The sequence below is a fragment of the Monodelphis domestica genome, chromosome 4 (assembly GCF_027887165.1).
Source record: "Monodelphis domestica isolate mMonDom1 chromosome 4, mMonDom1.pri, whole genome shotgun sequence".
Classification (NCBI taxonomy): Eukaryota; Metazoa; Chordata; class Mammalia; order Didelphimorphia; family Didelphidae; genus Monodelphis; species Monodelphis domestica.
Window position 1 is genome coordinate 183,157,957 of NC_077230.1, and position 11,004 is coordinate 183,168,960.

Consider the following 11,004-nt stretch of genomic DNA (forward strand, 5'->3'; position numbering starts at 1 on the left):
TTTTATTTGGTTATTTACAAACATTATTCATTGGAAACAATGATCATTATCTTTTCCTCCCCCCTCCCCCTCCCACCACTTCTCCCAAAGCCGGCGCACAGTTCCACTGGGTTTCACATGTATTCTTGGTTTGAACCCATTTCCATGTTGTTGGTATTTGCACTAGAGTGTTCATTTAGAGTCTCTCCTCAGTCATTTCCTCTCAGCCCCTGTAGTCAAGCAGTTGCTTTTCATCGGTGTTTTTACTCCCACAGTTTATCCTCTGCTTGTGGATAGTGTTTTTTAGATCCCTGCAGATTGTTCAGAGACATTGCATTGACACTAATGGAGAAGTCCATCACCTTCGATTGTACCACAATGTATCAGTCTCTGTGTACAATGTTTTCCTGGTTCTGCTCCTTTTGTTCTGCATCACTTCCTGGAGGTTGTTCCAGTCTCCATGGAATTCCTCCACTTTATTATTCCTTTTAGCACAATAGTATTCCATCAACATTCTCCAATTGAAGGGCATCCCCTCATTTTCCAATTTTTGGCCACCACAAAGAGCGCAGCTATGAATATTCTCGTACAAGTCTTTTTTCCTTATTATCTCTTTGGGGTACAGACCCAGCAGTGCTAAGGCTGGATCAAAGGGCTGACAGTCTTTTATCACCCTTTGGGCATAGTTCCAAATTGCCCTCCAGAATGGGTGGATCAGTTCACAACTCCACCAGCAATGAATTAATGTCCCTACTTTGCCACATCCCCTCCAGCATTCATTACTTTCCATAGCTGTCATGTTAGCCAATCTACTAGGTGTGAGGTGATACCACAGAGTTGTTTTGATTTGCATCTCTCTGATTATAAGAGATGTAGAGCACTTTTTCATGTGCTTATTAAGTTTTGATTTCTTTGGCTGCGAACTGCCTGTTCATGTCCCTTGCCCATTTATCAATTGGAGAATGGCTTGATTTTTTGTACAATTGATTTAGCTCTTTGTAAATTTGAGTAATTAAACCTTTGTCAGAGGTTTTTATGGAGATTGTTTCCCAATTTGTTGCTACCCTTCTGATTTTAGTTACATTGGTTTTGTTTGTACAAAAGCTTTTTAATTTGATGTAGTCTAAATTATTTATTTTACAATTTGTGACTCTTTCTATGTCTTGCTTGGTTTTAAAGTCTTTCCCTTCCCAAAGGTCTGACATGTATACTATTCTGTGTTTACCTAATTTACTTATAGTTTCCTTCTTTATGTTCATGTCAGTCACCCATTTTGAATTTATCTTGGTGTTGGGTGTGAGGTGTTGATCTAATCCTAATCTCTCCCACACTGCTTCCAGTTTTCCCAGCAGTTTTCATCGAATAGTGATTTTTGACCCCAAAGCTGGGATCTTTGGGTTTATCATATATTGTCTTGCTGAGGTCATTTGCCCCAAGTCTATTCCACTGATCCTCCTTTCTGTCTCTTAGCCAGTACCAAATTGTTTTGATGACTGCTGCTTTGTAATATAGTTTGAGATCTGGGACTGCAAGGCCCCCTTCCTTTGTATTTTTTTTTTCATTATTTCCCTGGATATCCTTGATCCTTTGTTATTCCAAATGAACTTTGTTATGGTTTTTTCTAAATCAGTAAAGAAATTTTTTGGAAGTTCTATGGGTATGGCACTAAATAGATAGATAAGTTTGGGTAGGAGGGTAATTTTTACTATATTGGCTCGTCCTACCCATGAGCAGTTAATGTTTTTCCAATTGCTCAAGTCTAGTTCTAGTTGTGTGGAGAGTGTTTTGTAGTTGTGTTCATATAGTTCCTATGTTTGTCTCGGGAGATAGATTCCTAGGTATTTGATTTTGTCTAAGGTGATTTTGAATGGGATTTCTCTTTCTAGTTTTTGCTGCTGAACAATGTTGGAGATGTATAGAAATGCTGATGACGTATGCGGGTTTATTTTGTATCCTGCAACTTTGCTAAAGTTGTTGATTCTTTCAATTAGCTTTTTGGTTGAATCTCTAGGATTCTTTAAGTAGACCATCATGTCATCTGCAAAGAGTGATAGCTTAGTCTCCTCCTTGCCTATTTTGATGCCTTCAATTTCTTTTTCTTCTCTAATTGCTACTGCTAGTGTTTCTAGTACAATGTCAAATAGTAGAGATGATAATGGGCATCCTTGTTTCACTCCTGATCTTATTGGGAATGCTTTTAGGTTATCCCCATTGCAGATGATATTGGCAGATGGTTTTAGATATATACTGTTTATTATTTTTAGGAATGACCCTCCTATTTCTATGCTTTCTAGTGTTTTCAATAGGAATGGATGTTTTATTTTATCAAAGGCTTTTTCTGCGTCTATTGAAATAATGTGATTTTTGTTGGTTTGCTTGTTGATATGGTCGATTATGTGGATGGTTTTCCTAATATTGAACCAGCCCTGCATCCCTGGTATAAATCCTACTTGATCATGGTGGATGACCCTTCTGATCACTTGCTGGAGTCTTTTTGCTAGTATCCCATTTAAAATTTTTGCATCTATATTCGTTAGGGAGATTGGTCTATAGTTTTCTTTCTGTTTTTGATCTGCCTGGTTTTGGAATCAGTACCATGTTTGTGTCATAAAAGGAGTTTGGTAGAATTCTCTCTTTGCTTATTATATCAAATAGTTTGTATAGTGTTGGGATTAACTGTTCTCTGAATGTTTGATAGAATTCACTTGTGAATCCTTCAGGCCCTGGGGATTTTTTCTTAGGGAGTTCTTTGATAGCCTGTTGGATTTCATTTTCTGATATGGGATTATTTAAGAATTCTATTTCTTCTTCTGTTAGTCTAGGCAGTTTGTATTTTTGTATATATTCATCCATATCACCTAGATTGCTGTATTTATTGCCATATAATTGGGCAAAGTAATTTTTAATGATTGCCTTGATTTTCTCTTCATTGGAGGTGATGTCCCCCTTTTCATCTTTGATGCTGTTAATTTGCTTTTCTTCTTTCCTTTTTTTAATTAGATTGACCAGTACTCTGTCTAATTTGTTTGTTTTTTCAAAGTACCAGCTTTTAGTCTTATTTATTAAATCAATAGTTCTATCACTTTTGATTTTTATTAATTTCTCCCTTAATTTTTAGGATTTCTAGTTTGGTTTTCTGCTGGGGGGTTTTAATTTGATTGCTTTTGAGTTTTTTTATTTGTATTTCCAATTGATTGATTTCTGCTCTCCCTAGTTTGTTGATATATGCACTCAGGGATATGAATTTACCTCTGATTACTGCTTTGGCTGGATCCCAAAAGGTTTGAAAGGATGTCTCGCTGTTGTCATTTTCCTCGATGAAATTATTAATTGTTTCTGTGATTTCTTCTCTAACTAAACGATTTTGGAGTATCATATTGTTTAATTTCCAATTAATTTTTGATTTGGTTTTCCATGTACCGTTACTGATCATTATTTTTATTGCCTTGTTATCTGAAAAGGCTTCATTTATTATTTCTGCTTTTCTGCATTTGCATGCCATGTTTCTGTGACCTAGTGTATGGTCAATCTTTGTGAATGTGCCATGTGGTGCTGAGAAGAAGGTGTATTCCTTTTTGTCCCTATTTATTTTTCTCCATATATCTATTAACTCTAATTTTTCTAAGATTTCATTCACTTCTTTTACCTCTTTCTTATTTATTTTTTTATTTGATTTATCTAAATTTGATAATGGTTGGTTCAAATCTCCCCCTAATATTGTTTTACTGTCTATTTCTTCCTTCAATTCTCCTACTTTCTCCATTAGAAATTTGGGTGCTTTATTATTTGGTGCATACATATTGATTAGTGATATTTCCTCATTATATAAAGTCCCTTTTAACAAAATATAATTACCTTCCCTATCCCTTTTAATCAGGTCTATTTTTGCTTTGGCTTTATCAGATATCCTGATTGCAACTCCTGCCTTCTTTCTATCAGTTGAGGCCCAGAAGCTCTTACTCCATCCTTTAATTCTGACCTTGTGAGTGTCTACCCGCCTCATGTGTGTTTCTTGAAGACAACATATGGTAGGGTTTTGGATTCTAACCCATTCTGCGATTCATCTACGTTTTATGGGTGAGTTCATCCCATTCACTTTCAAAGTTATGATTGTGACTTGTGAATTCTCTGACATTTTGATATCCTTCCCTAATTCTAACCTTTTTTCTTTAGCTCTAAATTTTTAACCCAGTGATTTATTTTAAATCGGTCCCCCTTGTCCCCTCCCTTATATGTTTCCTTTTCTAGCCCCTCCCTTTTTGTTCCCTCCCCTTCCCCCTCTCCTTCCCTCCCCTTTTGTTTTCCTTCCCCCCCTTCCTCCCTTGGTTTTCCCTTCTCCCTACCCTTGTTGGGTAAGATAGAATTCAAGATCCCAATGGTTCTGGATGTTTTTCCCTCTCAGAGTTGATTTCCCTGAGAGTAAGGTTTAAGTAAAAACTCTCTTCCTCTCCTTCTTATAGGAGTTTTCTTCCCCTCCACTTCCCATGTGAATCTTTGTGTGAGAAAGATTATTGTATTTGATTTTTCTTTTCCCCCTATTTACACATTACATTTTCCATATATTAATATATATAGATTGATATAAATGTAGTCCTTATAGAAGAGAGTTTGAATAAATGAAAAGATAACAATTTTCTCCTTTTCCCTTTCCATCATATTTACCTTTTCAGGTATTCCATGCTCTTTGTTTTTCGATATTGAACTTTCCACAGAGCTCTGGTCTTTTCATTGCAAAAATTTGGAAATCTTCTATTTTGTTGAATGCCCATACTTTCCCTTGGAAGTATATAGTCAGTTTTGCTGGATAGCTGATTCTTGGTTGAAGACCCAGCTCTCTTGCTTTTCTGAAAATCATGTTCCATGCTTTATGATCATTCAGAGTGGAACTTGCAAGGTCTTGTGTGACCCTGATTGGCATTCCTTTATATCTAAATTGTCTTTTTCTGGCTTCTTGTAGGATTTTTTCTTTTGCTTGAAAGCTTTGGAATTTGTCCATTACATTCCTGGGAGTTGTCTTTTGGGGATTTAGTGTAGAGGGTGTTCTGTGAGCTCTTTCAGTGGCTGTGTTGCCCCCTTGTTCTAGAATCTCTGGGCAATTTTCTTTGATTATATCTTGTATTATAACGTCGAGTTTGCTGTTTATTTCTGGAGTTTTCTGGTAGTCCAATTATTCTTAAATTATCTCTTCTTCCTCTATTTTCCAAGTCTGTCACCTTGTCAGTGAGATATTTTATGTTCTCTTCTAGTTTCTTGATCTTTTGGCTTTGCTTTATTGATTCTTGCTCTTTTACCTGCTCGTTGTCTTCCAGTTGCCTAATTCTGACCTTTAAAGCCTTGTTTTCCTTTTCAGTTTGGTCAAATCGGTTTTGTAGATGCGTGAATTTCTTTTGCATTAATTCCCACTTTTCCTGCCAGAAGGCTTCCATCTTTTTGATCATTTTTGATTCAAATTCTTCAAAAGTTTGTGGAGCATTTCCATTTCCTTTGGAAGGTTTTGGAGCATTTGCTTGTGTTTCCTCTTCTATCTCCTCTGTATTTTGTATTTTTGCTCCATAAAATGTGTCCAAAGTTGCCCCCTTCTTGTTTTTCTTGTTATTTTGAGGCTTTTTTGCTTTTGTGCTGTTTGCCATCTCTATCTGAGTGAGGGGGGCTGGCTCTTCTGTTATCTGTCTGGTGTTCAGTGGCTTTAGCCCCAGGAAAATTGTCTGTCTACCCCAGGAAGCCCGGAATTGCTGGTGTTTCAGTGTTACTACCCTCCTCCATGGCTTCCATGAGCTCTGAGGGCTGGTGATAGGATTAACCTCAGACTGAATATGCCCTGAGGCAGGGACCTTCGGTGAGACTCAGATGGAAGGATCTGGTCAGGGGGCTACAGGCTCCCCCTGTCTCTCTCTGTTTCCCTGATGTCTGGGTGCCCCCTCGACTGGCTCAGGTTGTTTTCAGGATGTGGCCTTCAGAATAGCCGGCTCCTGAGGCCCTTTTGCCTGCCCTGAGGTTCCCGCTGCTACCTCAGATACAGAGCTCTGGGTTGGGGGGGGGATGGGTCCTGGGACCTTCCTTTTGCCTACCCTTTAGATCCGATTGATCTTGGGTTCTGACTTTTGGGGGGCCATATCTTTTGATCCAGGTCCAGAAGGAGTGTGCCTGGGGTCTATTCTGTTGTTTGTTTTGAATTTCGGTGCCCTAGGAGCATTCAGTTTGAGATCAGTAAGGAAGGGTTTCTGGAGCTCTGAATTTTAGCTTTCTCTAAGCTGCCATCTTGACCGGAAGTCTACCCTTTCTATTGTTACCAAGCTGGGTAGTGGCAGCAATAAGAGTGGAGAAGGAAATGGGGTTAATATTAACTAGATGAGTTTTTCCACTATGCCTGGCATAGTAGCTGGCACAGTAGTAGTGGGGCTACCTTAATCAAAGGCACTGATGTTGTCCCAATCTCCCAGGCTACTAACCAACCATTCAGTAAAGGAGCATTTATTAACTATTGTCCAGATACTGTGTTAAGCTCAAAGTTTATAAAGGAAGTTTAAAATGCCCCTACCTTCAAGAAGATTACATTCTGATGACAGAGAGCATGTGTATAAATAGATGCATTTATTTGGAGGGCATTAACAGCTGGGGGGAATGGGAAAAATCTATAGAAGGTAGGGTTTGAGATGAGTCTTAAAAAAAGTCAAGGGTCCTAAAAAGTAAGGAGGGAAGGTGGGACAGCTAGTTAAAAGGCATGGAAATTGGAAATGGAGACTGTCCAGAGAGCTGAGTACAAGGAAGGCAGTAAAATATAGGAAGACAAGAAAGGTAGGAAGGCACCAGATTGTGAAGAAAAGGAAATTTGCAGTCATTTTTTGACTCAGTCCTTCTATTTTACCCCTCTATATCTAGAGTTTCACCAAATATCTTCCTTTATCACATGGTGATTTCACTTCTTCCTCTATATTTCTCACTTTTATCTCCTTATTCCAAGTCCTTATCATCTCATCACTGATATTGTAGAATTTTGTTTTACCCAGCCTCTGATCTCTCCCTACTTCCAATCCATCTTGCTGCTTCTACCAAAGGAATTTCCTTAAAATATATCTTTTATCATGTCACTTCTCTTTTCAAGAACTTAAGATGCTTCACTAGTGTCTTTTGAAACATTTCTAACCTGGTTTCTGCCTGGTTTCCATGGTCCTCACTAAGCTCACTTTGTCTTATTTATCCAACTGTGTTCTCATCATCCCCCAACAGAATTTTCATTTACATTCAATTTGGACTCCTCTTTCTTATATGGACTTGGTATGCAAATTCCCACACTGAAATTCTTCTCATTATGTTTCTATTAGAGTGTCTTCCTTCCTCTTTTTTGACTATCCAAAGACTACATCCTCATGTTCCACCAGCTGTACCACTTTTGGACTTATCCATCATGGTTTCATGCTCCAGGATCCTTATCATTGGAAAATCTCATATCTGTTAGGACTGAATCAGCCTTGGTACTCACATCTCATCAATATCCCCTCCCTCTCTGATCTAAACTCTGTTTGGGAAGTGAGTCATGATCTAAAACTTTCATTTAAGGAGGGGATCCAGGATGGTCTTCTCCTCACTTCCTATCAGCTGCACTGCTTTTAGACTTCTTTGGACTTCTCTATCATTCTTTCCCCCTACTCTCCATGTATGTATCTTCTCTCCCATCCCCTTGTTTTTCAAAGCTTTATTTTGTATATTGTCTTCCTCTATTAGATTGTAGCCTCATTGAAAGCATGGACTGGCTTCCCCTTTAGTTGTATTTTTATTCCTAGTTCTTAGCATAGTGCTTGGCACATTGTAGGCTCTTAATAAATGTTTATTTGCCAACTGCGTATCCTTCAGAATTTTAGTTCAATTTCACCTTCTACCATGAAGTCTTCCTTGACTTCTTTGATTCCCGCCTAACTTTCTTTCTTTCTTTTTTTTTTGTATTTTTTTTAATACTATGGTTGGGAATCGGGATGACCCTCTGTACATTCTGGCTATATGAATTATCTGGTTTGGTGTTGAAGAACTGGGGCTTCCAGATGAATCCTTTTTCAGTCTTCTTTACTGTATATTGTGTCAAAGGTAATTTGATGACTGATCGAAGCAATCCACACAGGGCTAGTTAAGGAATGGGGAAGAAAGGTCCTTCCTCTTTACTGGCAGCCCATAAAACGCAGCCCACCTCAGTATTTCCATGGAATTCCAGTAAGTACAGTTGTGGACATTTTTCTTCCCTTCCCTCTTCCCAGAAGCTATTATAGCAGCTGTACACATATGGCAGTGGGTATGTGTGAATGCCTGACTGAGCCTGGGATTGAATGTCAAAGCCTTGCTTGCCTCTTCTGTTATGTGATTCTTTCTCTGACCCCAGGTGACCAAAAAACAACCCTGAGAAATAAGTTCTTAGCTTTGGCAGATACCATGTGAGTTTGAGAGGAGTCCCAAAGGCAGTGGGAAGTGCTTTTTGAAACTATAGTCCCCTTAGAGGAGAAAATGACCACTGATGGAAGGATGACCCATATATGTCCTGCTGGTAAGAAGGTATGAATCTTGAGTGAATTGCTTGGGCCTTTTAGATTGGAGGAGAAAGTGAAATGTGTGCCCCCCAAATCTTCTGAGAATCTTTCTTGCCTCCTGTGAGAGTATAGAAGATGTGATGATTATAATTTCATGCTTTACATATGTTACTACATATTTATGAATCTTTTGTGTTTTAAACATTTATTTTGCATTTGAGGAAATAGTTGTTTTATACTTGATATCTGCTATTTTGTATACTGAGTAATTATCCTGGAAGAGACCTTGTAATTGTCTTAGGGGAGACCCTAGACATGTCATAATTCAGCTTTATTTAAGAAATTTCTGTGGGATTCTAGACATAAGTCTAGACATAATGAACTAGTGAGTGGAAGAAAAATCTAACCAATTCTCTTTAGAGTCAGCTTCCCCCTCACACATCAAAGCATTTATTAAGCACTTACTATGTGCTGAATGCACATTTCACCAATATTATTTCATTTAATTCTCATAAACTTGGGGAGGTAGGTGCTTTTGTTCTCCCCACCTTTCAGTTGAGGAAACTGAAGTTAAGTGACTTGCCCAGGGTCACAAAATTAGTAAATATCTGCATCTGTATTTGAACCCAGGTCCTCTGACTCCAAACCTAGCATTCCTTCCTGTTTAGGGATGGTTAAACTGAGAATCACTGACCTCAGAATCTTTTTTAGAACTGCCCACTTCAACACAGGCAAAAATAGAAATCCAGTGACCATAACTTTCAAATGTTGTTCCTGCTTGTCCTTGAGAATCTTCCTGAAAACTTTTCTTCAAATCATCAGGGTGTGATGTCATCCTTTTTGGGAACATCTCTATTTTACTGCATCTTAAAAAATATAACCTAAAATATTAGATTTTCAGGTGTGGAAACCCTAGGCACTATGATAAAAGGATGATTCCTAATAGAATGTTTTAACATCGGATCGTCTTTCCATAAGTCAGCCTTCTTTGGGAAAGATTGTTTCATTCTGTCTCATTTCTGAGAAGAAGAAAAAATTCTCTTAAAAAAAACTACCTTATTTTTTTTTTGTCTTAGTAACAACTCTAAGACAGAAGGACAAAGACTAGGCAAAAGGGCTTAAGTGATTTGCCCAGGGTCACACAGCTAGGAAATGTCTAAGGCCCATTTTGAACACAGGTCCTTCCAACTCCAGGTCTGAAGCTCTCTCCACTGTGCCACCTAACTGGCCCCACCACTCCCTAATCTCATCTTTTGAATTAGAAGTACAGAATTTAGAGATAGTTATGGCACAATGGGCAGAATGCTTAATTTGGAATCATGGAATCCTAGGCTCAGATCCTAGTTCAGATGTTCCAAGTTATTTAACCTCTTGGCTAAGTACAACTTCTACAAAATATTTATCTGTAAAATAAGGGAAGTGGACTGATAACCTCTTGGGTCTCTTCCATATCTAAATCATGTATTTTATTTAAAAAAACCCTTTATGAATGATATGGAAATAGATATCAAATGATAATGCATGTATGACCCAGTGGAATTGCTTGTCAGCTCCAGGCAAATTGGGGATGGGAGACAGTATGAATCTTGTAACCATTGTAAAAATTAAAGGAATTGTAGAGGATTGAAGAGGTACAGGGGATAAGGAAGGTTTTGTAATAGGGAATGGAGTTGCAGGGACAGAGGGAATATGGATGCAGGTGAGATAAAAGGAGAGAGATGCCACCTGCTGAGAGGTTGTCTTTCAAAAATGGGGTTCCTGAGAAATAGGCCAACTATGATAACCTGAGGGATGTCTTCTCTATGAATTGATGTGGAAGATACCCCAGAGCAGGTAAGCACAGACCCTTCTGAGGGACAAGCCTCGCCCCAGACCAAGGTCACCCAGCAGGGGTTTGATAAGTACCATTTATGGTTGAATGGCTGTCTTTAGGTTCAGCTCCCTCTATGTTCCCCTGAAATGACAGTCCTCTTATCTGACTGTGGGTTGTTTAAATAAAGAAGAATTTAATAACAAGTTTGGATAGGAATGGTATCAGGGTAGAGGGAAAAGGGATTCCCTATACTTTTCCCCAGATTGGGTTTGAGTCTCTCTCAGCTTCTGAGCTGAGGCCAGGCCTCACAGGCTGGTGGATTCCTGTCTATGCTAATCTGTGCTAGTTTTCTTAAGTTCAAAGTCTTTAGCAGAAGACATCAAGAGGAAGAAAAGATTCTGACTTTCAGAGCTAGTTGGGCCTGTCTCTTCAGGCTAGCACCTCTAAAGACCAGCTTTACAATACAAAACCACTCCCCTAAAAGCCTTTTGTTATATGACATGATCATAGGAATCCAGGTAGAACACATAGTTGGGAAATATCCAGGAATAGAGGTACTTCTATCCAGAGACAGGGAGATAGCATTCCTTCCAGTCCGAGGGCCAGGAAAGAGAGACCTTGAGAGCAACTGCCAATGTTCAGGAAGTCCCTCCCCTCACAAACTATCATTGCTGTCCATCGATCTTCACTCTAACATTT

At 38.7% G+C, this 11,004-nt stretch overlaps 1 long non-coding RNA gene across 1 annotated transcript in view; it reads left to right on the forward strand.

Annotated features, from left to right (window-relative positions):
- The window catches only part of LOC103098921 (uncharacterized), a 165,132-nt gene that overhangs the window by 133,171 nt on the left and 20,957 nt on the right, over window positions 1–11,004 (forward strand). Inside the window, exon 4 of the long non-coding RNA XR_008911231.1 lies at window positions 3,883–4,056. This is a non-coding gene — a long non-coding RNA (uncharacterized LOC103098921). The remainder of the gene's footprint in view (window positions 1–3,882; window positions 4,057–11,004) is intronic.